At 43.6% G+C, this 26,936-nt stretch overlaps 1 protein-coding gene across 8 annotated transcripts in view; it reads left to right on the top strand.

The window, feature by feature from the left end:
* ANKRD11 (ankyrin repeat domain containing 11) overlaps positions 1-26,936 on the top strand; it is a 155,944-nt gene that overhangs the window by 4,874 nt on the left and 124,134 nt on the right. For 3 of the 8 annotated variants that reach the window (XM_074881192.1, XM_074881195.1, XM_074881188.1), the window contains exon 2: positions 21,773-21,852. The gene's annotated coding sequence lies outside the window, so the exon portion shown is untranslated. Of the gene's footprint in view, positions 1-2,310; positions 2,513-5,150; positions 5,457-20,972; positions 21,127-21,772; positions 21,853-26,936 lie in introns of those variants that run through there. The other 5 variants (XM_074881193.1, XM_074881189.1, XM_074881194.1 and 2 more) reach the window with 3 other exon arrangements.

The raw sequence follows: 26,936 nt of genomic DNA, 5'->3' as shown, positions 1-26,936 counted from the left end.
GCAAAATATTTTTATAGATGGTATTAGCTCTGTGGCTCCAAGGGTAATGCAGTCCTTACACGAGAAAGATCTTGCTTTGATCTGACAGCTTTCAAGATCCATTTCCAATCACTGAGTTCCATTAACTCTGTTTATAATGGTGCCCTCAGACTTTTTTCTGTTTATGTGACTCTTTAGGGTGTTAACATTTCTGAGTATATGAGTTCTTTTTAATAAACTGAAGGAGTAATTGGGGTCAGGAAAGGAAATAATCCTGTTAGAAGGTGCAGTTAATTATATCGGATATTTTGGGCTCCAAAATTCTTCCTCTTGATTCTTTCATGTTTTCCCCAAACTGTAGAATGTAGAGAAATTACCAAATCACCACCAAAATAGGACAGTGGGGCAGGGTGGCGTCTGTGCAGTTAATTTTGGGAGTGTGAAACGAGCACAACTGCAGGCTTGCTGGCTGTGAGGGTGGTGGAGGAGAGGAGGGGAGGCTTCCCTGGTGATCTGACTCTTCCCTTCGTGGTCCTGCGCCCGTGGAGCACGGTGCGGGAGCCCTGGAGCTCACGATGGGTGCTGGCTCTCAGCGGGACCTCCCCGCCCGCTCTCTTTGGGGCACTGCTGGGGTCTTGCCAGACCTCACGTGTGAGAAACTGTCCTGGGTTTCCCACCCCTTTCAGTTTTGGTAGTGAGAAGGCGTGAGCTCCTGAAGAGGACTTCTGAAACCTGTGTCTCTCCTTTTTCTGACATTTTTTAATTTCATCATGTGAATAAGTTGTTCTACTTGTAGCAGTGTAGCTGTTGTGAACAGAGGCTGACATTGCAGTCTGCGAAGGCCGAGGCATTGGGAGATGCTGCCCCAAAGTAAACAAAAAGTGTGTAGTAGTCTGTAGTGATGCGGGGTAGCAATGACGGAGAGTGAATTAGCTGTTGTAGCCAGAAGAAAGTGATGTTTTTTTCTAGGTCAGGGTTGAAGGCACTGTCAGGGTGGTGATGTGAAGCATATATTACTGTCTGCATTGTCCCTGCCATATGGATGTGTGCAGTACTGCCCTTGGCATTCATGCACTGAATTATTTATCCTCTAAAAATCTGTAGGCAGCTTTTCTTCCCCGTCTTGAAGAAAACCAAAGTTATCCGATGTGTATTTTAAAAATAAATCTTCCACTGTAAATTATTGCAGCAGCAGGAGCAAGCTATTGATTGTATATTGCGTTTGTGTTAGTAAATCAAAGGTTGCAACATTTGATATTTTGTGGAAACACTGAAATATTAATTCTGCTGTTAGGTGCAAGTGTGTTCATGCTGGTGTTGGGTTCCTATGTGACTAAAATGCATGCCTGTTTCTTCTTTAGCAACCAAATTTACAGACTTTGAAAATGGAAAGGGTAGAAAACTTTTCAGTATGTGTGAAAGAAGCTTTGTCTCAGCTGTCTGGGAGCTGATGTTTTTCACGCATTTGAACAGGGAGAAAACATCTCTTTTCCTCTTGCGTTGTATTGGATTTGCTCAGAGAGAGTGTTCAGGTGGTCCCTGTTTGAGTGTAGGCTTCAGGTCCTCAGCTGAGGGTGTCAGCGTCCGGGGGGTGTTGTGGTGGGGTGGTTAAATGGCTGTGGGTAATCGGGGGAGGGAGGGAGAGGAGGCAAACACTGAAGGAAGATGGCTCTAATTTTTTTTTTAGAGACTGACAGCTTTGCAGTGTAGAAAGGTCTAAAATAGAGCAGCATAAAGCTGCTAAACTGTATCACAGACACGGCAAAGAAGAGAGATGCTCCCCTCTAAAAATCCACCCCAATCCAGAGGCAGCCTGTCCCTAAGGCTTGACAGCCTGTGCAGCAAGAGGCAGAAGAGCAAGGTTTTGAAAGTACTGTGCTGCTCTGAATACCCTGATATGAAATGAAAGTGTGTGTAATCAGGAACTCCTTAAAAAAAATACATTAAAGAGCTTTAAAGGGAAATCAGGTGAATGTAAACTTCATTATTAAGTAGAAAATGCTTAACTGCAGTTCATGGTGCATCTTCATTTTAAATAAAGCACACATGAAAGTGCTCCCCTCCCCCTGAGCCCAGAGCGTTATCAGCTTATCTGGGCAGGAGTTCAGAGCCATAAAAACTATATCCTGCTTACACCTTCCAGCCTATCCTATGACCTGCTCTGTGTAAACAAGTTGTGCCAGGAGCTCCAAATTGCTAGTAAGTAGCTGGGTTTTCTGCAGGCTGGTTAGGTCCGGGAGGAGCTGAGATAAAGTTCCAAGAAGTTCTCTGTTGGGAATGGTCTCCTGATAGCTGCCTTCTTCAGGGAGGAGGTAACCGCTCTGATATCCTGCTGGCTGTGGCAGTGACCGTATCCTATGAAAAGCAGGGATCTTCTGGGTAGACTTTACACTTTCGGTCTGGTGTTTTCCACGTTATGGAGGATGATGGCTGTTGCAGATTGTGAAATGTCAGTGTTGTCGTAACAACACACGCCGCTCGCTGCACCGACTGTCGTTCTGCTGTTGCGTCAGGTCTTGGATGGACTGAAGATGTAAGCCTATTTATAAAGCACTGCTATAGTTATACCTTTAGAGAGATGGATGAGATTAGCCATGCCGATGCTGGGAAGAGATATAGGTAGATACGGGGAAGGGGGGGTGTGTGTGCGAGGGGAGAAACATCCTGCTGGTGGCTGTGCTGTGGTTGTTGAAATACCACTGGGTGAGCTGGTGCTCTAGTTACAGTGTTTGGCTGCTTCCCATAGCTAGCTGTCTCCTTGGTTTCATCTTGCAGCTCGGCACAGGCAGATACATTTATCTGAACTAGATCGTGGGTCTGTAATGAGCAAGCTTGGGTATTTTTGTGTGTAAAACTTTCCCTTTCTGAGCAGTTCAAGAGTTGAAGACACTAGCCAGGTTTGAAGCCTGTTCTCCTTGAACATTGACCCTTTTATTCCAACTCGTGCAGTTTCTTGTCCTACCAACTCTGAAAGGATGTGAGAATACACTAGTTTTGAAAATTAGGGTAGCTGATGACTGCTATATCATCTGTAGTTTCCTTCCTGTCTCTTGGCACACGTCGGGGTACTGTGTGATGGCTGTCCTGGTCTCGGATCTGTTTGTTGCTCCCCATTTTGCCAGCAGCCCAGAAGGCTTCTGGCTTTTGGACTGGGATCTGAGTTGCCCTGCATTGCTCGGAGTTGCTCTGTCATGGGTGATGGTGGTGAATTAAGTTGCCTTCCCCTGTGATCAGCACTGGTACCAGGGTGTTAAACTTGTTCTGTGGCCTTTCAGTTAGCCCTCATCATGGGAGAGGAGATCAGATGAGAAGTCGACTTGATAGCTTTTCCCCGGTGTGCTGAGTAGTGCTCCTTAGTTAGAAAGCTACAGGTTGTAGTCTTAAAATGCTGAGTTTACTTCTGCAGTCTGTTCTGTCTGCTAGCTTCCCCTACTTCACCCACCATAATATTTCTTCTCCCTTCTGTCTGTCCCTCCCCCTTCCTGGGAGCCTCATCTGATGGAGGTTCTGCTCGGTGCTCTGCTCTCGCCTTGGTCCTCCTCATCCAGGAGTCTTGTCTCTAATTTTAGCCTGTCTGCCTTTTGATGTTCCCTCCCGTCTGTTCCTGCCTTTCTCCTTTTCTCTGAGATCATCCTGCATCTTCATCTCCCTCTCGAGATCTGGGCCTTATTTTTGCAGGGTGGGAGGAAAGCGCTTGAAAATGGAGTGAAGCCGCAGTAGCGTTGCGAGGTGGAGGATCTGAAGGTGTGGAGACTTCTGCCAGGAATGAGAGTTTGGGGTGCTGGCAGCCTGGGTCTGCTGTTTGCCTGCTGTGCTCACCACTAATGGCTCATTACCCCTCCTGCATCGCCCTCATGGCCTATTGTCTCTGGTTAGATCAGCTTTTGAATCTTGGCCTTAAGGAGCCGTCCTGTATTTGAAGGATGGGCTCTTTTGGACGTTACCAGTAATAGTTGTAGGCAGGATTTACTCCTAGGGAGCAGTGCAGGTAATTGAAATCTGCAAGGATGCCTCTGATAGTCCCTTCCGAGCTGTTATCTTGTCCATCTGGTGCTAATTCACTTGATGCAGCTTGCAGTAGGGAAGGGCGCAGGGGAGGTCTGCTGGCAGCGTTGCATGCTCAGTATTGCCTAGCAGCCTGGCTTTCCCCTGATCCGCCTGCCGTTTGCTCGGGCATGAAAGCTGCAAGGTTTTCTCTAGAATTCTACTTCGTGTTAGCATGCATTTGCTTACGTTCACAGAGAAAATGACTTTTCTAATACGGATGCATTTTGACACAGTAAGCCAGTTCTCCGCCAAAGGATGCAGAGCACCTCGGCGGAAAGCTGGGTACCCGACCCGAAAGCTCTGGCATCCGGAAAGGTACCTTGGCCTGGTGGGATTCATCTGCTTGAAGACTAGTGGGGATGGTGTGTGTACGCATAATCTGATTTGTGCACAGAATATAAATACTTGCTGTTGCAGACATGCAGCCTGTGGTTTTAGAAGTCCTTTTGTGAAAACAACATTCAAGCCCTCCACTACTGCAGCACAGAGCTTCAGTAGAAACCCAATCCTAGCAATTAGTGAGGGTTTCAAAAGGAACCTAGCAACTGCTACTGTAGTTCGATTTGCAGATTTTCTTTTCTTTTTTTTCCTAGTCTAAGGTTTGTAGCTGTTTTCTTTGCGTTGTGTGGAGATAGTCTGCATATTGCTGTAGAGAGAAAGGTGGAGGGAGTCGTGGATCAGTGACTAAATTAGTTGAAATGATAATGGTTATGCTGCTGTGGGCTCTGCAGCAAGTGATCCTCGGGGAAAGTGGAGCATGACTGGAATATATTCGGTGGTATGTGAATTTGGTGTTTGTGGGTAACCTGAGCTCACCTGTAAAGAGTTTTGTTACCCAGATACTTTCTGACCTAACTTGCTTTTGTCAACAGTCGCACCAGATGATTAACGAATGATGCTTTCCATGAGTGTGGTTATGTAAAATGTTAATATGCTGCGTTTTTTCAGATCAGCTTTATAACGTGCGCAGGGCTTTAAGTCGAACTTCAAAGAAAGTAGTTTGCTTTATGGTTGAACCTATGAGCAGTTTTATGTGCAGGGTGGAGTGAACTTGTGGAGAATATTGCAGTTTTCCCACTGCCATAAAAAGTTATGATCCTCATGATTCAAGTATTGTTCTGTAGGTGGAGGCAAGAGACAGATGCAGAGGTCAGTGGGAGCGTGTATGGAGTAAGTCCAGATGTGCCAGCGGAGTGAATGCCGTCTTCTGTGTTCCCAGCTTGCTGAAACGGGTTCAAAAAGTGCCTTGTGCTCTTTCTGGGTCTTCCTAAGAAACCTGCACCTGTGTTACTCGCAGAACAGGCAGACCATTTCCATGGGAAAGGAACTTGGCAGGGGAACCGTGAAACGCGGCTGAGAGGGCTGCTTTTTTCCAATGCAGTATTTTAAACTGTTCTTAAAACGTGGCGCTTCAGAGTGGAAAAGAGACTGTAAGTCAGTTTATAACCTACTTTCTTTCTTTGGGCTTTTCTTTGGGGTACGAGCCAAGTGAGTTAAAAAAATAAATAAGTGGCTGCCTCTTGAACGAGCCTTACTTCACTCATGCTTCAGAAGATATTTAAAAACTAAGATATATTCCCTAAAAAAAGGACTGTTTAGGCTGAGCTTGGTGGGAGAGTAAGATAACCTTTTAAAGCCTTAACTGCGGGCTTTTGTAAAAGTATCTGACAACGGGGTCTCATTGACCTGTGCTGCTTTTAAACCCTGGTGAGGTATAAGACTCTCCTAGCTGTAGTGTCAACGCCACAAATCCTGAGGTATAAAACACTTTCCAGTTTTCAATAAGTAAGTTATAGCTGATTAAAATAAGTCACTATTCCAGTTTCAGTCAGATCTCTATAAATATTCTGAGTGACTTAGCCTCTCGTTTAAAACATTTTCTCCTGGGATGAGGAGGTATAAATGTGCTCTTTGTTTGCAGCCAGGAAAATTAAAAGATCACAACGTTCAAAAACGTACATGTTAGATCTTCTGGAAAACTGTTTCTTAAAGAATGTATACTATATCTAAATGTGCAAATACCTTTGTTAAGGTGGTTTGCTTTCCATTCTGCTAGCTTGAAGAAATTTTTTCTGAATACATTAAAACTTGAAAAAAAATTTCCTTATCTTTAGATGATCCATTAGCTGTTATAGCCTGCCTTTTATTTATTTTTGTAAACACATGTGTGAATGTAAACATTTTATCCAGAATGGCCTTGCAAATGTTCCTGCATTAACATATATTGTCATGGAGAATAATTTTCATTTAACTGTAATTTGCTTTATATTTTCCTCCCTGGTTGCCATAGAAACGCAGTCCGATGTGGCAGTGACTACTCACAGGAGCTAGGTTATGCATTGCCTTTATAATGGACCTCTGTTAATCATGCTGCAGTTTTCACTGAAGGAACCATGATTATTTGCAGGCAGCACTTTATTTATATAAGCTGTAAGATGCCTGTGGTACCTCAGCTTAATATTCGGAGTTATCAAGGGTGCTTTACTCTTCTGCAGAAGTTTTGTCATAAGAACTGTCTATGTATTATGATGATTGTGGAATTGATATATATTTACTTAAATTTAATGCCAGTTAGACTTCATTTTCAATTTTCATTTCATTTGCTGTAATAGCCTAACTAGTAACACTCTTTCCTGTGGTTCAGTTTAAGATCTTAAACGTTCGAAACACAACATTGAAACATTTGTTATCCTTATCTGTGCATAAAAAGTTGACTTGCTTTTCATAATAACATGTTTGTGTCTTTACGGTGGTGGCTGCAGCCAGGCAAACACCTTCTTTTCTTCCCCAAGCCCGGCATCTAACAACAGTGAGCTTTGTCTGACAGAGCGGTACCAAAGCACTTAATCATGCTTCGAAGAAAAAAAGTGTTTCCTTTTGGTTAAGAGCAGGTAGAAAGAGGGTGAAGAAGGATTTTAGTCATGTCTGTTGCCTGTCTGTGGATTTTGGGTTTGTTTTGCACCTCTTGTTTTTTTGACTGTCTTGTCCACATCAACCTCACGCCACGGCTGCTGTTCTTCTGAGCGGTGCCCACAGTTCCCTTTGATTTACTTCCACTCGGGACCCCCCAGGCTCAGGAAATGCAGATGTTGGGCGTTACAGACCACTGCAGCTGGTTTTACAGCTGAAGGTAGCGGGGCCATCCCAAGGCAGAGGTGGTTTAGGGCCCTGTGTATGCGCCATTGCGGCGTGGTGGGCTTTGCCCTCGCCCAAATGGGGCTGGAGTGGATCCCTTAAGCGTGTAGAAGCCAGTGATTTCTTTTCTTGATTGTGCCTTCAAGTACAATTCCACCTCCAGGAGTATCAGTGCTCAGATGCCTGACATTTTAGGATGCACTTGGAAAATAGAGGGCCGCTGATCTCTGCCTTTGTCCACGACTTGTTGAAACCTTGGAAGGACTTGCCTTCCAGCTACTGAGATAAGAATTGCAGTGGCAGCAGTTCAAACTGAATTCAGTCAATTAGCAAATGATTCATTTTTGCTTAATGGGATAAGCTAAAGGAGAGAAAATCTACCACTTGGGATTCTCTTTTGTCTGTGTGCTTTCATGGCAGAAGCCTTAAGCTGTAACTTAGAGAAGTGAATTTCACTTGCCTCCCAAATCAGGCTCCTCAAAATGAATTCTAAGCCTGGTTTTAAGTCTTAAAGAAAAATTGTACGTTGGCCCTTTTCTTTCCTGCCCTTCGTGGTTAGACACCAATTGTTGGTTACGTAAGTCCGGATTACTCCAGCACGTGGATGCTTTCAGATGCATATGGTCTCACAGTTATTTCTTGGTACTTTACAGAAAGAATTGAGTAACATTTTGTTCTGTAATGCAGTATTAAGAAACTGGGCAATTTTTTTCTGTAATGGCGTATAAACAAGTAGTGATAACATCCTATTTAAAGCGTTTGGAGGAGGTAGGGCTAAGGAGGGGAGGCAGGGCTGAATCAAGTTTTATTTTTCTTATACCTACACACCATATTTTAGTACAGTTTTGCTTGCTTTCCATGAAAGCTGTGGGCTATTCTGAATTAACTATTTTTGAGGTGTATAAGCACAGTGCGCTGTGTGTGCTGTGGGTATGGAGTAGCCTTGTTAATAAATGTTACTCACCTCTGTTCCCCTTTGAGTATTTCTGTGTCTTTCACCGTATGATGTTGGTGCTCTTTTGCTGTTTACAAGAGGCAGATGTGATTCATAGTCAAAGGCCAATCTAATTTTAATAAAAGTCTGGAAAATGACTTGGCTGTAGTCGGGACTTTTGGGTCTTGTGTAGACGCTTTTGCATTTTTCCTCTTTCTTTTCTTCTACCTGTTGTCACATAAATGCTCAGAATTGACCATTAGTTTGTGTTCTTCGGTGACAGGTTTGGGATACCCAGATGTACCTTTTCAAAGGGGGGGGGTAATGCATTCTGACAGTGCCAGCATCTTGACACTATCAGATGGGACAGTCAGACTTGCTGACGATTTGTGAAATAATGAACGGTTACTCTCTCTAATTTATAGGTTTATCTGGATTTTATTCCATTTCTGCTTAACTTCAGCTACCTGAAAATCAAGTGTTCCATGCCAAATGCTTTATAATTTGGAAATATTTTATTTGAGAGTTAAGTATTAAAATATGTAATAGCGTAAGAAAATATTAGCAATTTTTTGAGCTGGTCTTGAGTTGATATTTCTGACATCATTTGAACAGCGTCATATGAGAGTGAAGGTAGAGGTGTGCAGTGGCTGTTTAGCCTGTGGCTCAAGTCGAGGGGATGTCATTAGATTGGTGGAGCGTAGCTGGGCAGTTTGCTTAACTCGTTTAAAACAACCAAGCAACCAACAAACCCACATGACCCTGCACTCTGTATGTAAATGGGTGCGTACGATGGCTAACTTGGAGACAGCTTGTGTTGTCTGACTCTTTCCCAGGTCTGAGGCAGCTATTTCAGCAAACCTTTGAGGTGTTTTTTTTCCAAAGGTGTGGTCCTGAAGGACTGCTCGATGACTTGCAATGTGAGCACAGTTGCAGGTGTAAACTAAGGCATGTGGTGACTAAGTTACCTGTTGTGGACTCATTGAATGGGCTCCTTTACCTGATAATTGGGTTAAACATTCATTCGTTAGCACGGAAGAGCAGAGTGGCTTTGGTGGCAGTGAGAGTATTTGACTCTGAAGCTTCACTCTCAGAGTATTTTAAGGTTCATTTATTTACACTCGGGTTTGGTCTGACAGCTAATACGTTATCTTATCAGAAGTCATGAAAAAGTGTTAATTGCAGATAAAACGTAAAGCCAAACTGTCGTTCTGCTCCCTCCTGTTCTTGGACACTTGGGTTGACTTTGAGCCCCTTTGCATCCTGTGTCCTGCCTTGAAGGCAGCGTTGGATTTAGCTCCGTTAATTGTGCGTGAGATCTGGAAGGGAAGCGTGCTTTCTAACACGGCCTGGACACGGGGCTGTTACCAAGACAGTGGTGCAAATGGGGATGAGATGTGGGGTGGTGGAGAGTTCAGAGGAGCTGCCTCGTGTGCAGTCGTGGGAAGAGGGATTTCTTCAGGGAGTGGGTGAATTGTTTCCTTCTGCTCTGAACAGCCTCTTAATGAACTGCCCTCTCCAGGGTGCAGAGAGATTAACCTCCTGTGGCTAACTTCAACCTGGGAGACTTCCACCATATTGCAGCCTTCAAGTGTTTGTATCTAAAAATACATTTGTGCTGCTGTGCAACGGACTCGAGGCACGTTAATCTTTTTTTCTTTAAGGAGACTTGTCTTACTGGATGAACTACTGTGTAAATCGTATTTTTGCTGTGCAGTATTAGCATTTCTCTTCTTCCAACAGAAAAATGTGGTGGAAATAATTGTTCTGGTTGGAATTCCCTCTCTGACAACAATAGCAGAAATGGGGTGGGGTTGTTTGAAGATGTTTAATGATGAAAAGTTTTGGAGGAGCGAGCTCTCCCAAGCTGCACAGGCTTCACCATGTGATTCCTCTTTACTGTTTAGTCTTCTGCAGAAACCGCGGCGATCTCGCAACTGGCTGTTTGAATAGTTTTGACCACTTCTGTCTTTTCTGAGCACAACTGTTGAAGAATGCTTTGTCTGTCGGATCTCCTTTGCTCTACTACATTCTCTCATTCAGCTGTCTTCATTTGGTTGTAATTTAGCGCTTTTTCTTCAGATGGGGAAGAATGAAAGCCTACCAGGCTAACACCTCGAAGCAGTACTTGGAGTTATTGCTACCTCTGTGTGTAATGATTCATCCTGGAGGCAGACAGCTTGCTGCCCTCAATACCTCATGGTAGTTCCAGACAAATTCAGATGTTGTGCTTCAGCATTTCTGGCTCATGTAGTCTCAGCAGTGATGCTTCTGTTTGTTATAAGGCTTTGTTTCTAGGTAACTTCAGAGAACATTTTATGGTAGCAGTAGCACGAGGGCTAGTTTAGACACAGCGCGGGTAGCTGTAGGTGAGTTTACTGCCTTGCGTTGAATAACTTGGTAGCTGATGTTCTCGCAGCGAGTTATAACTTGAATTCTTGCTGTTTGTGCCACTGGGGAAGCTGCAGTGGGGCGTTTGAGGTCTGGGCTATAAAATGGCTTGCAGCAAACATTGCGTAAGCGTGTGTAGCTTTGGTGTCAGCGCTTACTGTTTTCTGTGTGTTCCTCAGGGGGACGCTGTTTTTACCTGTCAAGATATTTAGATTCAGAGTATATTTTTGTCCTTCAATGTTTGGCTTACTTGGACTGATTTTGGTACAGGAGCTCACCTGCTGCATTCGCTAAACTTTTATCCCGTGTTTTCCTGAGACCTGCTGTTGATGTTCATCAGCAATAGGGCTCAGTCACAACCTACTTAGAGAACTGAAGCCATTTGTAAGGAAACTTTCTTTAAAATATGGATGGCATTAGAGGGACTCAAGCTTAAAATTAGAAACTGTTTATGATGCGCAGTTGTAGTTGTTTACCTTGAACCATAATTATCTTATTTCCTGAGTTAAAAACGTCACGTCAGCTTGCTGAAGCAAGAGTTGATGACAAAGGAATTGTTTTTAGCCACCAGCAGAGCAAAGAACACTTCAAATGTGTGTCTAAATATGATTTTATAACCTAAAGTGTAGCACACTCAGGATTTTAAATTGGCTCTGGAAGTTGCGTGGGCTTATGGGTAGGCCATTTGGCCAGGGATCAAGGGACTGGGTTTAATCCTAACTCTCTGTCCTTTTGTCCTCTGAGCGTTTTCCTTGCCACCCTCTGAGCTGTTTATTTGGACGGTGATGTGTTTGAAGGAAGGGATATGCCCTTTCGCTAGGTGTTTGTAGATCTTCTCGGGGTGTGGTGTCACGGCATGGCCCGAGCCAGTTCACCGCTGCTGCGGGGGGTGAGGCTCCCCCACCCTCCCTGGCCAGCGCTGCCTCTTCCCAGGGCGCACGAGCCAATTCCGCCCCTTCTGAGTTGGGAGACCGGTAGGCAGAGGAAGATGAGTAGGATTTCTGCTGGGCTGGCGGGTTAAGCTGATTTATGGCCAAGCTCCAGAGGTGGCCCGAGGGAGAAGCAGGGATCCAGCAGGCAGAGATCTCCCTGCTCAGCTTTGCTCAGCTGTAACTGGTAACTTCACCCACTGCCCTCGAACCCCTGCTGAGGAGCTGGGGTGCCACTAACGTACACAGACAGACGTTTGACTTCCTTGTTCTATTACATAGTAATACTCTCTGGTGAGGCTTTGTGGCTGAGGTGCCCTGTGCCCCCCTCTTACTGTTTTCCAGGCTTGCTGCCCGTAGCTGAGTGAGGCTGCAGCAGCCTGCTGCTTCGTCACTGTTACCCGGTGCTGCCAGGATGTTCATTTTTCAGGAGAATGGAAAATGGGAGGGGAGCAACTTCTTTAATGATGGCAACTGCTACTTAAACCTGTTCAGGGCTTAGAATAGAAGTGGGGGGGGGGGGGGCGGAGAATCAGTGGAAGCTGTAGGTGCTTTCAATTTATGTGGTATTTTAAAGAATCTTTTTTTTCTGACCTTAACTTGCCAGGACCTAGACAATAGGGGAGAGATGCTGTGTGTAAATGAAGGAGGTGCTTCCTTTAGGGTTTCTCCTTGCTATGTAATTTGAGGTGATTGTAAGGCACTTGTCATAACTCTAGAAACCGAAGACTTGAGCACATCTTAAGAAATGCATTTTCCACATCGCTTTCTGGGGAGCTCCCGGGTCATCAAGCCAGGTCTGCTGCTACAGCAGGTAACGGTGTCATCCAATCCTTCTAGCGGCTGTAGGTGTCTGGGTGTGAGCCTTTGAGACCTGCATATTCTTAAGAAAAAGAAACCTGTGTCTGAGTTGAAGTGTCTGGTTGTAATGGTCGTGTGACTACGCAGAATCTTCTTGGCTGAGGCGATTGTATACCGCAGCTCGGAGCGGGTGATTGTGCACTCCTTGGATAAGTTTGCTCTGTTTTCTCCCTCTGAGAGAGAGACTGTGTATGTTCTTGAAGGTGGAATGGTGACTTCCTTGACTTCTCCTTGGCTAATTAGTGTATTTTAAAATGGGATGCTTGCATCCTTTTCACGAATCAGCTTTCAGAAAGGAAATGCTGCAGTTATTAATAGTAACCTGTGTCAAATTTGCCACTGAATTGCATCGTTGCAAATATCTGGGACTATAAAGGTGACAAATGTGTCTGTCTGTCACTCTTCTTTTCTTCCAAAGAATGGCCTGTATTTTCTCAATGTGTTTAAATTGAGCACGGAGTAAGAAATTGCAGACTCATATTTTTAAATAAATGGTGCTCTTCCTAGCCTAGTAGCATCGTTAGCTCTCCTTCCTTCCCTTAGAAGAACTTACAAAGGGAATTTGAGTGGAACAGATAAGTAAAGGGCTCTTAGTAAAGTTACAGGGAAGGTATTCATTCTAATGATGGGAAATATGTTTTCGTCCCATTTCACACTTGTATGTAGGAGGAATGAAAAGGAGAAGGTACCTGAAATATGACGGCAGCTGTGATCTAACTTTAAATTACTAGTTTAAGTCCAGAGAACATACTTCTTGTCTTCATTGGGTTGTTGAAGGCCAGCATCTTGCAGCTTAATTAGGACAAGTTGAAGCTTCAAGATTTTTTTAGCTTGGCTTCGTTCTGTTCAGCATGGTGGGGTTTTTTGAGGTCTCAAGGATGGGCAGTACTGTTGCCTATCTTTGAAATTCACCTTTGAGTGTCCCTTTTGATGGTGTATCAGCATATTCTTTGTCATGCGTCTTTCAGATCTCAAATGGTAGAAATTCCCTGAGGTTGCTTCGGGTTATTTTTGTTTGTAAGTGCAGGTGCTGAGTTTCTAGGATGGCTATGACAAATGTAAGCTAGAAAACTGGCAGCTCAATTTGTTTGTCAGATGAATCTGTTGCAGTTCTGTCTGGTTTTTGTTAAAAACCTAAATTTTGTAGCTTTTGAATATACGCTAAGTTTTCTAGTACTTGATTAATTTCTTTTCCCATAAGCCTTTCTAATTGTCAACATCTGGGAATATTACTGCTCATGCTGTTGACTCCAGTAGTGCTGGTTTTCCTTTATTACTTCTTGCTGGTATGCCCAAGAAGAGCATTTGTTGTCTTTGCCTCCCACCTTTTACTTGAACTTCCTGTGTGCTGGTTTCTGTGTTGACCCAAAACTCTTTTCCTGGATAATGCTTTTGAAAATGTTTGATTTTCAGCTATCTTGTGCCCTTCATTTTCCATGTCTACAGGTATGCTGCTGTACTTAAGCATCAAAAAAAGTGCTATTTATATTGTTTTTCTGACTATAGAATAATTGGATTGGAAATATACTACTTTTCAGATGAGGCTCAGCAAATGTTTAGTATATGGAGGTTACAATTTCTTCTTGTTTTCATGTGAACTAAAAATAATCGCGGAACAGTTCTGCTTAGAAAATCCACGCCATTGTGCATCCTGTGTCTCTTCCAAATGGCTTAGGAATTAACAGCTTTCTGTACACTAAAATAAACAGCTTGAGGGTTCTGTACGTTTTGTTGTTGAATTTTATGGCTGGATAGCTAACCAGTGCAGGTTATTTGAAAGTAGATATGATGCTGCTGTTCTGTGCTGGTGGTTTTCTTGGAAACACATTTTCACAGACTTAACGTGTGTATTTGTTTTTGCTGTGTACTGGTAAAAACGACTTGTTCTTCCAAAGCAAGACAGTGGATCCTTGCTTTGCATGTGCAGATAACTTAATAAAGAAGCGAGCCTAATTATGCATTTTTTTAAGAGATTCAGCCAGGCTGGAAAGACCCAGCAGTCTTAGGTAATTACATTTCATGTTGGAACTCTAAAAAAGGAAAATGGTGAGGGTCTGGAGGATGATTTGGCAGCATTTGGGTTAAGACAAAGATGCTTGTAGCTCCCCAGGCTGCTGAAGTGATGGTGGGTAACCATTTTTGGGTGCCTAACCATTTTCTTATTTCCCTCCGGGACAGAGATGGCCACTTGATGTAAGTGGATGTTGTTATTAGGCAAGTGTTGCTAGTATGGTTAAGACTTCTTTATCCATTTGCTGATAAAAGTCCATAATCTTTAAGGTATGTATTTTTTTAAAACTAGGGGATGGGGTTTTTTTAAACTTACGCAGACTAAATCACAGCATGGAAAACGGCGTGTCCTCTAGACCGGCAGACCGAGTCTTGTCTCTGCTTGCTAGTACAGAAGGGCAAGCTGTAGCCTTGAGCTTCAGTCCAAGGCTGGTTAAGGAAATTGCAGAAGCTGTATTTTGACTTAATACTTTCCACTCATCAGAGAAGCCACAGAAGGGTGGTAAGGGTGAAGGAGGAGAGATGAGGGAACATGCTCGTGTATTTCCAGAACTCTTAATTGTGTGCACAGAATTGAAAAATCTGGTTCAGTGGAAACTGTTCAGGCTTGCTTTGCTTCTGCCACATCATGCCAAGAAAAAACGAGTTACTTCAGTGATTTAAGCTTTCAGGTTGTGCTGGGAGCTGGGATTCTTCTGACAGCCCCAGTTTTTTACCCTGCCAAGTACCTTTCAGCCTGCTTTCACAGATCTTTCCAGGAGAAATTACATGTAATTTTAGAGGTTAGCAATTTTGAGATATTCTTAAGGGTAGAGAACTTTAAATGTCTGATATGAAGAAACCAGAGAACTTGTAATAAAACTGGCATGTCCAGTAATTTCAGAGTTTATTGCTCAGCTGCCGGTTGTGTGTTTGCAAGGGTTAAACTCAGTGAAATATTAGGCTTCTGCTGATAATTAGGTTTTTTTAGTTTAATGCAACTCAAATGTAAAAGTAGTTAAACACTCTTATACTATCTCTTGACCTACTGAAATGAACTACAGAATTTTTATTTGAACTTCTCAAGTCTCATTTCTATGAAAGGAGGCAGAAGCGTACTGTATGCAAGCATCACTTCCCATTCTCCTTGCAAGCATGATGTTCAGAGTATTTATAAAGTAGACAACAATGGTGCGCAGCAGTTTCTCAGGGTCAGCCAGGAGTATTGGTGATGGAAGCTGAATCCGATGCCTACATCAGTGTGGAAGTACTCTAACTGGTGTTGTCTAATGATTTGAAAAAACCCCAAGTCTTGAGGAATACCTGAAACACATTGAAACTAGTCACTTGACATCACAGATCCCCGATTCTTTTCATTCACTGGAGGTCTCTAAACAGCTTAGTTGTTCCTGAGTTTAGACTCTTGTCAACCCCCCAATTTCTTGTGGACTGTGTTGTCCATGTCAGACTTGCAATTAAAACACTTAAAGGACAGTTTGGTTCCACAGGAGCCACTTCTTTCCCTTTATGCTTGTTTTGTGGGATAAATTGAGCCTTAGGCTCTTAAGCCCACACATAAGTATCTTCATCTGTGTTTCTGAGGATAGTATCAGGTTATTTTGTATTTTTATCAAGTGGCAAAAATGACAGGAGCTTTAAAAGATGTAGATCTCAGCATACGTATGATCTGCAGGGCAAAACAAAGGTACTTTGAGACCAAGAATATATTACCTACTTAATTTCTGAAAGCTATCAAATTAAATTTTACTTGATGTTACAATTTTGTCACAATCAAATGTACTGAAAGGTGATTTTTTTCTTCGTTTTTAAGCGCTGGTGGAATTCTCTCTGCACTTTGGTTTTTCACTTGGGTAATTGGTACTGTATGAGCGTAGTTGGTTACCCTGATTGCTGCGGAAATACTTGCTTCTTTGTAAATTCTAGTGAAAGGCAATTTCTGTAGCTCACACAACTACTGGGAATTTCTTCTTAAAGTTTAGGAGCAGCTGCATGTGTGAGCAAGTGTGACTCTGGTCCCGCTGAACACACAGTTTGCTCAGCGTGTGTGTATTCAGAGATGGTTGGTCTGTAAGCTACTGATAGCATGCGGGGCATTTCAGTTAAAGGCCTGTTATTTATCTCTAATTTCTGTGTATTTCTTGGCAACAGCTCTTTCTTGCCCCTGTCAGATCTCCAGTGCAACACCTCCTGTTTCCTGCTCTTTCTAAATATTCCCTAGCTGCCTAGGGTGGTCTGGGTGTGCTTTTCCAGGCTCTTGAGTGAAATCGCCGCAAATCTGATGATCTTTATTAACCTTAGGTCCCGTGTGAGGCCAGAGGAAAGATTTCACTGCTGCGCAGGGCAGGACTGTTCTTGGATCTCGAGGGGGTGTGAGCAAAACCTCCAGAAAGGAGCAGAGGCAGTAGTTTCTGCACTCTGTATGTGGCACTTTGATTTCTTCCCCAAATTCCAGCACTGGTCGTTTGGATCCTTAGTGGCTTGGGTTCTGTAACATGGCAGGGGTAGGATCCCTCTTGTTGCAGAAGGGTACCTACAAACATTTCTGGAAGACATGTAGTTGAAAAGAAGTTGGTAGGGTTTGTAGTGCTGTCTGCTTATGGATTTTTCCCCCCCACCTCCCCCTCCCGTTTCTCAGACTCCTGAATTGTAATGTGAGTTTACAATTCCTGAGAATAAGTCTTTTTCATCATTTCAGCAGGGTGAAAGATCAGTGTTTGCGTACAGGGTGCTGTGTCAAGCTATGCAGGCAGTCTTGCTGAGTTGTTTTGAGCGTGGTTATGGAGTGCATTGGAAAGCACTTCTAGACTTCCCCTCCCTCCAGATTTGTTGCACTTGTACCTCCTTGAATTCTCTATCTGAGGTAATGGAGTTTATCTGAAAGCGTAAGCTCGTTGGTGCCTTGTGTGCTCCCCAGTGTATATTTTTGCTGAAGCCCTCAGAGAGATGCCTCATTGAAATTCTGTCTCTTCCTGAAATTATTTTGAGGGAGGTAGATGAGTGCTGTGGAAAAAGGCTGTCCTAGTCCCGAGAGATTTTCCCCATTCAGAAGTTGTTCTAAACCAGAATCTAACTCTTATTGTGGTACTCTGTTACGCTTCTTAGTTCTGGATCACCTTAAAATCTGAATTGATGCAAGTCTGTCTTGAAATCAAAATACAACTTCTTGCTTCAGAGAAGCACTAATAAGAAAAAATGTACTTGCTTGTGGGGAAGTTGGCCTCTAATGAGACTTCAGTAGACGGCTTCTTTCCTACTCCCCATTAAATGGAGATTTAGGTAGAACCCTTTCTGCAGTCAGTTGATCAAATTTAGAAACATCTAGATGTATAAAATTGTTGAATCTTCTAAGTGATTCTGTGTCTGTACAGAACCGGTCGAGTTTTATTCTTTTATGGCTGATATCAGCCTGTGAAGCCACCTCTTGCCTCCCTACTGGAACCAGTTAGTGTTCCCCTGCCACATCTCGGCTGCCCGCCCGAGCTGCTTTGAGTGAATAGTCTACAGTTAATGCAAGTATACTGTCTTTTTCAGGTCACATCTTGTGATTGTAAAACATTTTCCATCTTTAAATACTGATTTCTGTCAAGTTACAAGATAGCTTTTTATTAAAGAAGTTGGAATTATGTAATCCCCAATTTTTTCAGTGAACTCTAGAGAAAGTTGCACTGTGCACTCTAAATCTGAAGTTTACTGAGCTGTGCGGGAGAGCAGCAAGAGGAATCGGTAACTAATGAGTGGGGAACTGCTCAGGATGTGGTCGGTGTTAAAGAACAAGTTGGTGGGAGAACTTAGAGGTTGAAAAGCTTATTTTTTTTGTAATGGAACTGTCTGCTTACCCAGAGTTTCCAAATTGCTTCATATTAATATAAAATAAAGCATCACAGGTCTTGAAAGACTGAACCTGTTTTAAACAGGAATCTGGTCACCTTGAACACTTAATTATTTGGTATTTATACTACCATTTCAGCAAACAAAGACTCAATGTCTGTCATTTTGCATTGCAAAATGGTTTCTGTGTAGCTGCAGTTAGCTTGGCAGGCATCGGAGCGTTGTCCAGTGTTGTAAGTTCACAGAAGGGAGAACAAGAATGGTAGTTTGTGAAGTAATACATTTTCATCAGACTACAGCTAAGAAAATTGGATGGTTAAATGTGTCTAACATTATTAATTATAATTCAGGCTTTTGGAGGTAAAGTTCTAAATTGAAACGTTGGATTCTGCACAACAGGAACCCAACTATATACTACCAGTCAGGTTTGCCCAGGATCTGTGCATTGAGCATCTTCTGCTGAAGTATTTGCTGTTCTTCATAAGTAATTTGATAACAATTTCATAAAAAAGTGATACACTGTGGTGAAAGGTAATTGGCTTATATGTGGTCACTATTTCGGTGTTACGATACTTAATGTGTATTTTATATGTGAGCTAAGTAACGAATAAAATTGCTATATATAGGCCAGGAAGCAGGTATAAATAGATCTTGAAAATTGTGTATCGGTATGTCCTGGGACAGGATTTCTGTAGACTTTTGTGATAATTTTGTTCACAATTGATCATGGTCACTACTGTCAGCAAGCAGCACTACTGATTTTCCAGATAATGCAGTTGGAAGTTCAGCTCTTTTTTCCCCCTTGGTTTATCTTTTATGTCTGTTTAAGAGGATAGCTCTAGTTAGAATTGTGACTTCTGTTGTGGAGGAGAAGAGTATAAAAGGGGTAAGGGAATTGTGCTGGAAAAGATGCTGTGCAAGTATTGTCATCATACTCCCAAGAACTGCAGTTCCCCATCAGGGGATCCTTCAGTGCCCCACGACTCGCTTGCCTTGGAAAAAACCATGAGGTAGCTGTGTGTCTTTATCTCCTTTGCTCTTTTGAAAGAAAAATGACAGAAAACTCTCATTTGTTTCCCTCTTGCTTGTCTGGAAAAGTTTCTCTGCTGCAGGATTTCCTTTCTTTGAGTCAAGACCGTGCACCCTTACGTGTTCCTTTGGGTTTTCTGGTTTTATTTTGGCCTGCTCCTTTTCACTGCGGTTCCTAAAGCTTCCTTTAACTTAGTTGGTAGCAGCTCTGCCCTGGATGCAGCTGTGTTGCTCATCTGGACATCTTCCCTTTGATTTTCGTCAGGGAGTGAAAGCTTCTCAAAACAAACAAGGCTTTCCCAGGGTTCCCCATCTCCTCCACTGTGTATCTGTCCTGCTTAGCCTCGGGGTCTCTCCTGGGTGGCTCTTTAAAGACCATCCCGTTGGAAGGCAGGAGCCCAAATCCAGCCTTTTGTAAGGTGACGGGCAGCAATAACGTATAAAATTGAACTGCATGTCATGAGCTCTATGTAGGCCAGTCCTGTTGACTGTTAAGTTGTGAAAAGATTATAGGAAACTAGATCTGTTGCTGTTTAAAGAAGCATTGAGCTCTGGAGTATGGTGTGAGGGAGCTGGGCCTTGAAGTCGTGGAGGTGGAATTTGGGAGAACAAGAACAGATTAAAACAGGGCTTAAAAAGTAGCAGTTGGCTGCTCAAAAGGAGCTCCACGGTAAAGACATTGGTGTGAGAGGTTTTAGAAAAAGAACACAAGAAGCAGAGTGTAATGAGGAGGAGGAGAGGATCGGTATGTGAAGATCCTTGGAGTTAAGGTGGTCTGTGTGAGCTGAGGCATCTTTAGCACTTTGTAAGGGGCAACTGGAAACGGAGCAAGCAAATAAAAGCAGTTTTGTTAAAAAGAATATACTTTGTAGTTCCTCACTTGTAACTTCATATATTTGAGTTTCTTGTTTTATATATAAAATCGGTTTTTAGAAGTTCTCCTTTTACAAGAAAAGGTAATTTGGAAGAAATCCAAGTTTTCCATTGTCAGCTGGAACAGGGGTTGGCCATTGTGTCCCTCGGTGTGGTTTACGGAGTTGAGAGGTCAGATGAGACATGGGAATTTGAGTGGGGAATTCGGCAGCGAGCAGTGTGTGGAGTTGACAATTAACCCTTTAACCTCTTTTGTGCAGACCAGAATAACTTCAGTTGGACTGGGGAAGGCCCAGTGCCTGCATTTCAGGTTACGGCTGCTTGGCTGGCACAGCCGAGCTTTAGCAGTTGTGGTCTGCAGTACATCATCAGCTTCTTTCTGTTTATGAAGTTCCTTTACTGAGCTGCTTCTCTGTGGAAGCGTAGCAGAAGTTTAGGTATTGCTATTACACATCTAACGCATGTTTTGAAGAAATTCTGTGGTTTTACTTAGAGTGTACGTTGACTCTTTCCCATATTTACAGGTCCCTTAAAGCTAGAAGTAAGAACCTGCTAATGCTGAGCAGATACCTGGGGGCAGTTGGGTTCATCACGGACATAAAAAATTTGGGATAAGACAGTGTTTTACATGTGGCTCTGCCCAAGCTCTCAGGTATTCCATGCTGCATGCCCTCAAACATGCTGCTTTGTAAGTTCAGGCTTGCCCTTGCTCATATGGCTTGTACAGGCTCCTACTGAGCTGTGCTGTCCAAAACTTGTCCCCTCTGCAGTTAGGGAGCAGGCCAGGTCACCTGAAAAACACTAGTGACTTCTGTAGAGATCTCATCTGGAACAGACTAGTTTGCTCTGGCTGGGAGAGAAATATATTTCTGAGCAAACGTACTCGTCAGGCGTGCAGGCAGGGCTGGGTGAGTCATGGGATAGGCCGGGTTTAGCTGCAGCCCTGAGGCTCCTCAGGCAAGTCGGGTTTCTGCACGCGCCACGCTCAGCACCGCGCAGCTGAGCGTTCTTCTGTCGTGAGGAGCAGGGAAGAGTTCGGGTACTGGGTTTTGGACTTGGAGTCGTCTGCCAACGCTTTCATGTACCAGTTCAGTCGCCCCGTTAATGAAGGTAATTCCCCTTTGCCTTGGGTGCTGAGAGTTCCTGCTGGTTCCTGCCCGGCGTCGGGAATTTCGCTTTGGGAATTTACAGCTGGAAAAATATCCTTGAAAGGTGCAGCAAGAGCTGTTTAAAAAAATAAAGAAAAAGTTAGAGGTTTGTAATAGATGAAGTGCTCTTCGGAGCAGAGATCTCAAGGTATGCTTAAAAAGAAAGCACCTGTGTCACGGGTAGTTCCACATAAATTGTTCAAGAAAGCAAATTATCGGCACAGGGTACCTGGTAGCACGTCGTGGGCAGTTCACCTTTTCCCTGCGTATCCATCGGTTCATGAGTCGCTCACAGTTGGGGGGTGACAAACCGTTTCTGGTAAATCAAATGACTGTAAAACCACACGGATGGTTACAGAAACCTTGAGACAAGTAAATCTTTTTTTTAACCTGTTATGAGAAAGTTACGGAGTTTGGCTGACGCTTTGCTAAGCGTTCCACGATTTCTTTTGTTCTTCTGTTTGTGCAGACTTGTTATCAGAAAGTTTATTTCTGGATTAGGCAAGGATTTGTATTTAGTAGCCTTCATGTACTCAAATATAGCATGCTTGTTGTGAGTAAACTTGTGTGTTTTAATTTGCTAATGAACTAATTCTTGTGTTTTTCAGATTACACAGTGTTTTTTGGACACACCTCTGTTGGATTTTAATATATGTCCTGCTAACAACAGCTTTCAACTATGGAATCGGTAAATATTTACCTTGCTTTTGTCCAAATTTTCTGTTTTATTGCCTAACAAGTGCTTGTGTCCATGTTGATGTGTTTGTGCTGTGGTGGGTTGTTTTTATTTTAAATTTTTCCTTGTTTTCTGAAATTTGAAGGTAAAAATTTCAAACTTCCATGGAATAACTTAAAGGAACTAACCAAGAATATCTTAGGAAATGTCTTTAATTCTAAGATGCCCTTTCACTTTCATATCATTTCAAATGTAGCAAGTTTTTACCTGACTTCAGTGAAAGCCAAAGTTAACTTTCCTGTGGGGGCAGTTCCAGCACTGGTTTGTCCAGCAGACTGTGGAGCTTGTTGGTGCTGTTGACTGCTGAGTATTACATATTCTCCTACCTCTAGTATATCGTGGTCTTCTTTCTTTCTCTTCACTTTCAAAATGTCTTTAAAAAAAGTCTATTAAAAAGTGCCAGTTTCACAATGTTATGTCTCCTCGTGATTAGTATAATTGAAACAGATGGCACCTATGTTTCATTTTGGGCAGAGAAACCTCCCAATATGCTGAGACTACAGTTGATTCAGTGTTAGGATTCAACTTTTTGGTAGCATTAGCAGATGCAGAAGTAATAGGCTATCTTAGAGTGGAATTTAGGAAAAAGAAAAAGAGGTTTTTGCCTCGGTATTTTGAGAGAGGTCGGGGCTGTCCTCTGGGAAGCAAAATGATAGATGTAGCTGGTAGGAAGTTTGTTCTTGCTGATTTTTTTTCTGCAGTACTGGCGGTTTGGTGTGTTGCAAGCTGAGTAGAAGCTGTTGTTTGCTGCTCTCCGTGGGCTCGGCTTTGCAGCGTGTGTCATGGGAGCGTTATGGAGGGGAAGCTCTGTGGTGCAGAGCCGAAGGTCATCCTCAGTGTGCCCAGAAACGCTCTGGAGGAGGCTCTCGATGGATAACCTACAGCGTGTGGCTTCTGCCCTGGGCTCTGGGTACTTGGCTGACCTCTTGGTTTATGCTGCAGTGGGATTATTTGTGTTGAAGTTGTCATTATGATAAAGGCCATTATTGAAGGAGAGTTGCTCAATGTAGAAATATAGGTTTGCTCTATCAGGTGGATTTGCAAGCTGGTAGGTTTCTTTTGTCTTGGATTTTGAGAGGAAAAAAAAATATCGTTGTATTTAGTTTGTCCCTAATAATTCCAAGGTACTCATATGGAGACAAGACGTTATTTCAGTTTCCCTTGGTGAATATTAATAGCAGTAGAAGCCTTTGCAGTGAAACAAAACAGACGAGGCATCAGTAACTCTCCCCTGCCGCAGCTACGTAATGAAAGCGTATCAAGTGTGAGACCTTTTGCTGGAGTGAGCAGTAACTCTCTCCTTAATGGGTGCTCTGCAGTCCCCTGAAAAACTGAGCTGAATCCTAACACCAATTACAAACCAGGTTGTTTACTACCTATTGTATTTCATAGTTCGGTACGAAGACTTTTCTTTCTGAGTTTTGAAGTAAATCGTGTTTTGTTTTTTTGAGTGCAAACTGTACTTTTAAAAACAAGATAGTATTAATTGCAGTACCTTTCACTTAAACGAAAGCTTACTAAACATTCAAATGTATTTACATCCTGTACTTGCCCACTGGGCAAAACGACTTGCTTCCTGACAGATTATAGAGCATTATGGCAGACTGCATCTCTCCAGGGCCTTTTGTCTGCGTGACCTGCCTTTTGGCCACTAATACCTTTTCAGATTATTACTGAGAGCTTAAATTATGCACTGCATCACTATGGTAGCTGCCCTTTAGAAAAGTTTGCCACATGTGCTTTTGTCCATCTTTAGCCCTTTTCTGTCTGGATGTTTTGTACTTTGTTTATATAAAGCCATGCTATGCTGATTATGGGTCTAGCTGAAACTGTGGATGGAAAAACTTGACAGATGAAGGTTGAGGATGTATGATGTGACAAAACATTCACACTGTGTAGAGAGAAATAATTACTATGAAGTCAGACGTTTCTCTGACTTCTGAAACAACAACAACAAAAAAAAGAGTGATTTGGCTTTGTGGGTTTTGTGAGCCCTGGGAGATGATAGTTAAGTGACTTTTTCCAGTAATACAAGTTTTTATCCCGCAAAGACAGACTGTTGCATTACTTAAAATGCATATTGGTCCAGGGACTAATTGCTTGATTCCTGGGCCACTGCAGTATGGAGACGTTGAGGAGAAGATCAAAGTCCTCCAGTGTTGGCTGAAAAAAATGACCCAAATCTGGCATGTTCTGAAACTGTAGAGGCGAATTCATAGGCTTTGTGCTGTGGGGAGGCTCCGGTGTGCACGGTCACCACGGTTTCTGCAGGTACCAGCCAGTGCACTGATGTGCCGTTTATGCCATCCTCCGAGTAGCCCAAGGGTTGAACAGAATTGATGCCTGGCCCATGCTTGAGTAAAAATCTCTCCTCCTAAAAAACAGGTTGTTGTTGTCTTTAACTCCTTGTGGTGTGCATGGGTAAAACGCTGGGGTACCTTGGGACTTGTGTGGCCAGCTAGCAGAGTGAGGATGTGCCGCCTTCTGTCTTGTCTGAGGAGAAGGTGGATGTGCGAGTGCTCAGCTTCTGTTGCTCCTCCATTCGTGACCATGAGAATGAGGTTGTCTTTGCTGTAAACCTTCGAGGGAAAATGCTCTGGGGCACAAAACTGGTTGTTTCAGGTTTTTTTTTTCTCGTGCATGCCAGCATGTACCTTGCCGTAAAGGATGCTGCCTGGATTCCCCACTGAAGGAGGCTGAGGAGGAGCCTGATCGTCAGGACCAGCCTTACCTTTGTAGTAAGATCCCACAGTGTTTGCTCTGTTCCGTCCACATTCTATAGCTTGACTAATGGAAATAAAACTTCAGTGCTGGAAAGGGACCTGGAGAATGTCCACTGTGCTCTTCCCTTTGGTTGCAAACCTGGTGCAGAGTGTTTCAGCCCCTGGGAGGTGTTTTGTTCCCGTCACATGTGCCAGTACCACTGTTGGTGATGGTGTGCTGTTAACCTGATCACCAAGATACTCTGCATTTAAATAAAATAGAAATATCTAGAGGTTTGTGTGGATTGTTTGTGGCATGGTCTGCTGACCCAGAAGTAGTTGCGTTGGTGCAGCAGGAGGACCAGAAATGCTGTGGTACGTTGTGGGGAGGGAGCAGAGGGCCTGTTCCGCTGCAGGAAGTGTTATGAAAGTCTGAGATTTCTCCATTTTGGTAGATGGCTTCTTTTATTGTGAAATGCAGGAGTTGCTACAAACATATTGCTACTCTCAGTTCTCTAAAAGAGACTTGTTTTTTATTGTTTTGTTTTCTCCCACCCCGCTTTCTGTAGTAATAACAGAGGTCCGACCTAAACAGGTGGAGAAAAAAGGGAGTTGAGTCACCTGCCTGAGATGCCACCTTCACATAGCCCCAACGGCTGCAACGTGGCACCGCTCGTGCCGCAGTGAGCAGGACAGGCATTTTCCAGGTCCATCACAGTAGCTTCTTTTTGCCTGTTGACAGCAAGAAATGGCTGTGTGGCACTGGGCTTGTTCTGGGGTTCGGTGCCTCGATGGGTTTGCAACACTGGTCCCCAGCACCGGGGTGACTTGCGCTTTCCTGACCTGTCATTAGGGAAGCAGAGGGGTCAAGGCTTTCTCTGAGCAGCAAAGGAGTTGCAGCGGCTTTTGATGGTGGTTTTGGCACCGGTATTTTATGGAGTTGATAATGAATATGTAGGTGTAAGATTAAAAGAATGAATAAGGTAGCGCTGCTAAACAGAATTGCTTTTCAGAGCTGCAGCCATGCCTTGTTCTGACCTCCTGAGAAGGATACAATTGTAAAGCTGAGGCCCATAGTGGAAAAGCAATTACAGTACATGCATCCAGGATTGAATTGTCCTCTGAAAGTCAGATGCTGCAATAATGGTAGTGTTGTTTAGGTGGAACGTGACTTTAACGGCTTGGTATTTTTCTATTAATGTTCTTAAATGTGTTCATGTACAGCTTTCAATTTTTACTGCTTTGGGGGAAATAGAGCTTAGTATTCCACAAGGAAGATACTTCTTTGCATGGAAGTGTTGTTCTGAGCTTTCTGGATTTTTTCCATGTGTTTCAATTCTTATCCCTTCCAAATTAGAGGGCTTGGAAGATAACACAATAGAAGTGCAGCGTACATTTTTTTCTTCGGCATGTTGGTCACAGCAGAGCTGAGCAGTGAGGCTTTCTGTGTGGTTCTGGGGTACGGTACAGAAATGTTGGCTTTTGGGGTGAGGAGCTGCTGTGTTATGAAGTAGGGCCTGGAGAGGGGAGAGGAAGCCATGTGCAAGTGAAATTAATAGTTTCATGTAACAGTAAAGGAGTGGAGCTGTGTGGCTTGTGGGTTTGACTGACTTCTGCTGTGGTCCTCACCCCACCCCTGAAATGGTGGAGCCCTTCCTCTCAGAAAAATGCAGATTTTGGAAGTGCCGTAAAGCAGCTTGGGTGGCTCTTCAGGTGCAGGTTTATCTGTTTCAGATGAGGCATTTTCATAGAATCACAGACTGGTTTGGGCTGGAAAGCACCTTAAAGCTCATCCAGTCCCACCCCCCTGCCCCAGGCAGGGACACCTTCCACTAGCCCAGGTTGCCCAAAGCCCCGTCCAGCCTGGCCTTGAACCCTTCCAGGGAGGGGGCAGCCACAGCTTCTCTGGGCAACCTGTGCCAGGGCCTCACCACCCTCACAGGGAACAATTTCTGCCTTAGATCTGATCTAAATCTGCTCTCTCTGTTTTAAACCATGACCCCTCGTCCTGTCCCTCCCCCCTTTCCTGTAGCTCCTTTAAGCCCTGGGAGGCCACTCTAAGCTCTCCCCGGAGCCTTCTCTTCTCCAGCTGAACACCCCCACCTCTCTCAGCCTGACCTCACTGGGTTTGTGCTGGTGTGGGGCTCAGCCTGGGAAAGGCTGTGGATGGGGGGGGAGTTGGGGGGGAGCATTTCCTACCCAGTGCTCTTCTCTGGCACAGTGCTTGTACGTGGTTGTGGGTGTTTCCACAGCCTTAGGAGCAGTAAACTCCTCTGTTTGTCCATTTTGTGTTCTGTAATGGACAGTGCTAAAGTTATATAACCTAAATTTCAT

Source organism: Strix uralensis, chromosome 12 (assembly GCF_047716275.1).
Source record: "Strix uralensis isolate ZFMK-TIS-50842 chromosome 12, bStrUra1, whole genome shotgun sequence".
Lineage (NCBI taxonomy): Eukaryota > Metazoa > Chordata > Aves > Strigiformes > Strigidae > Strix > Strix uralensis.
Note: the sequence above shows the minus strand (reverse complement) of the source record. Positions and strands in the feature narration are given on the sequence as shown.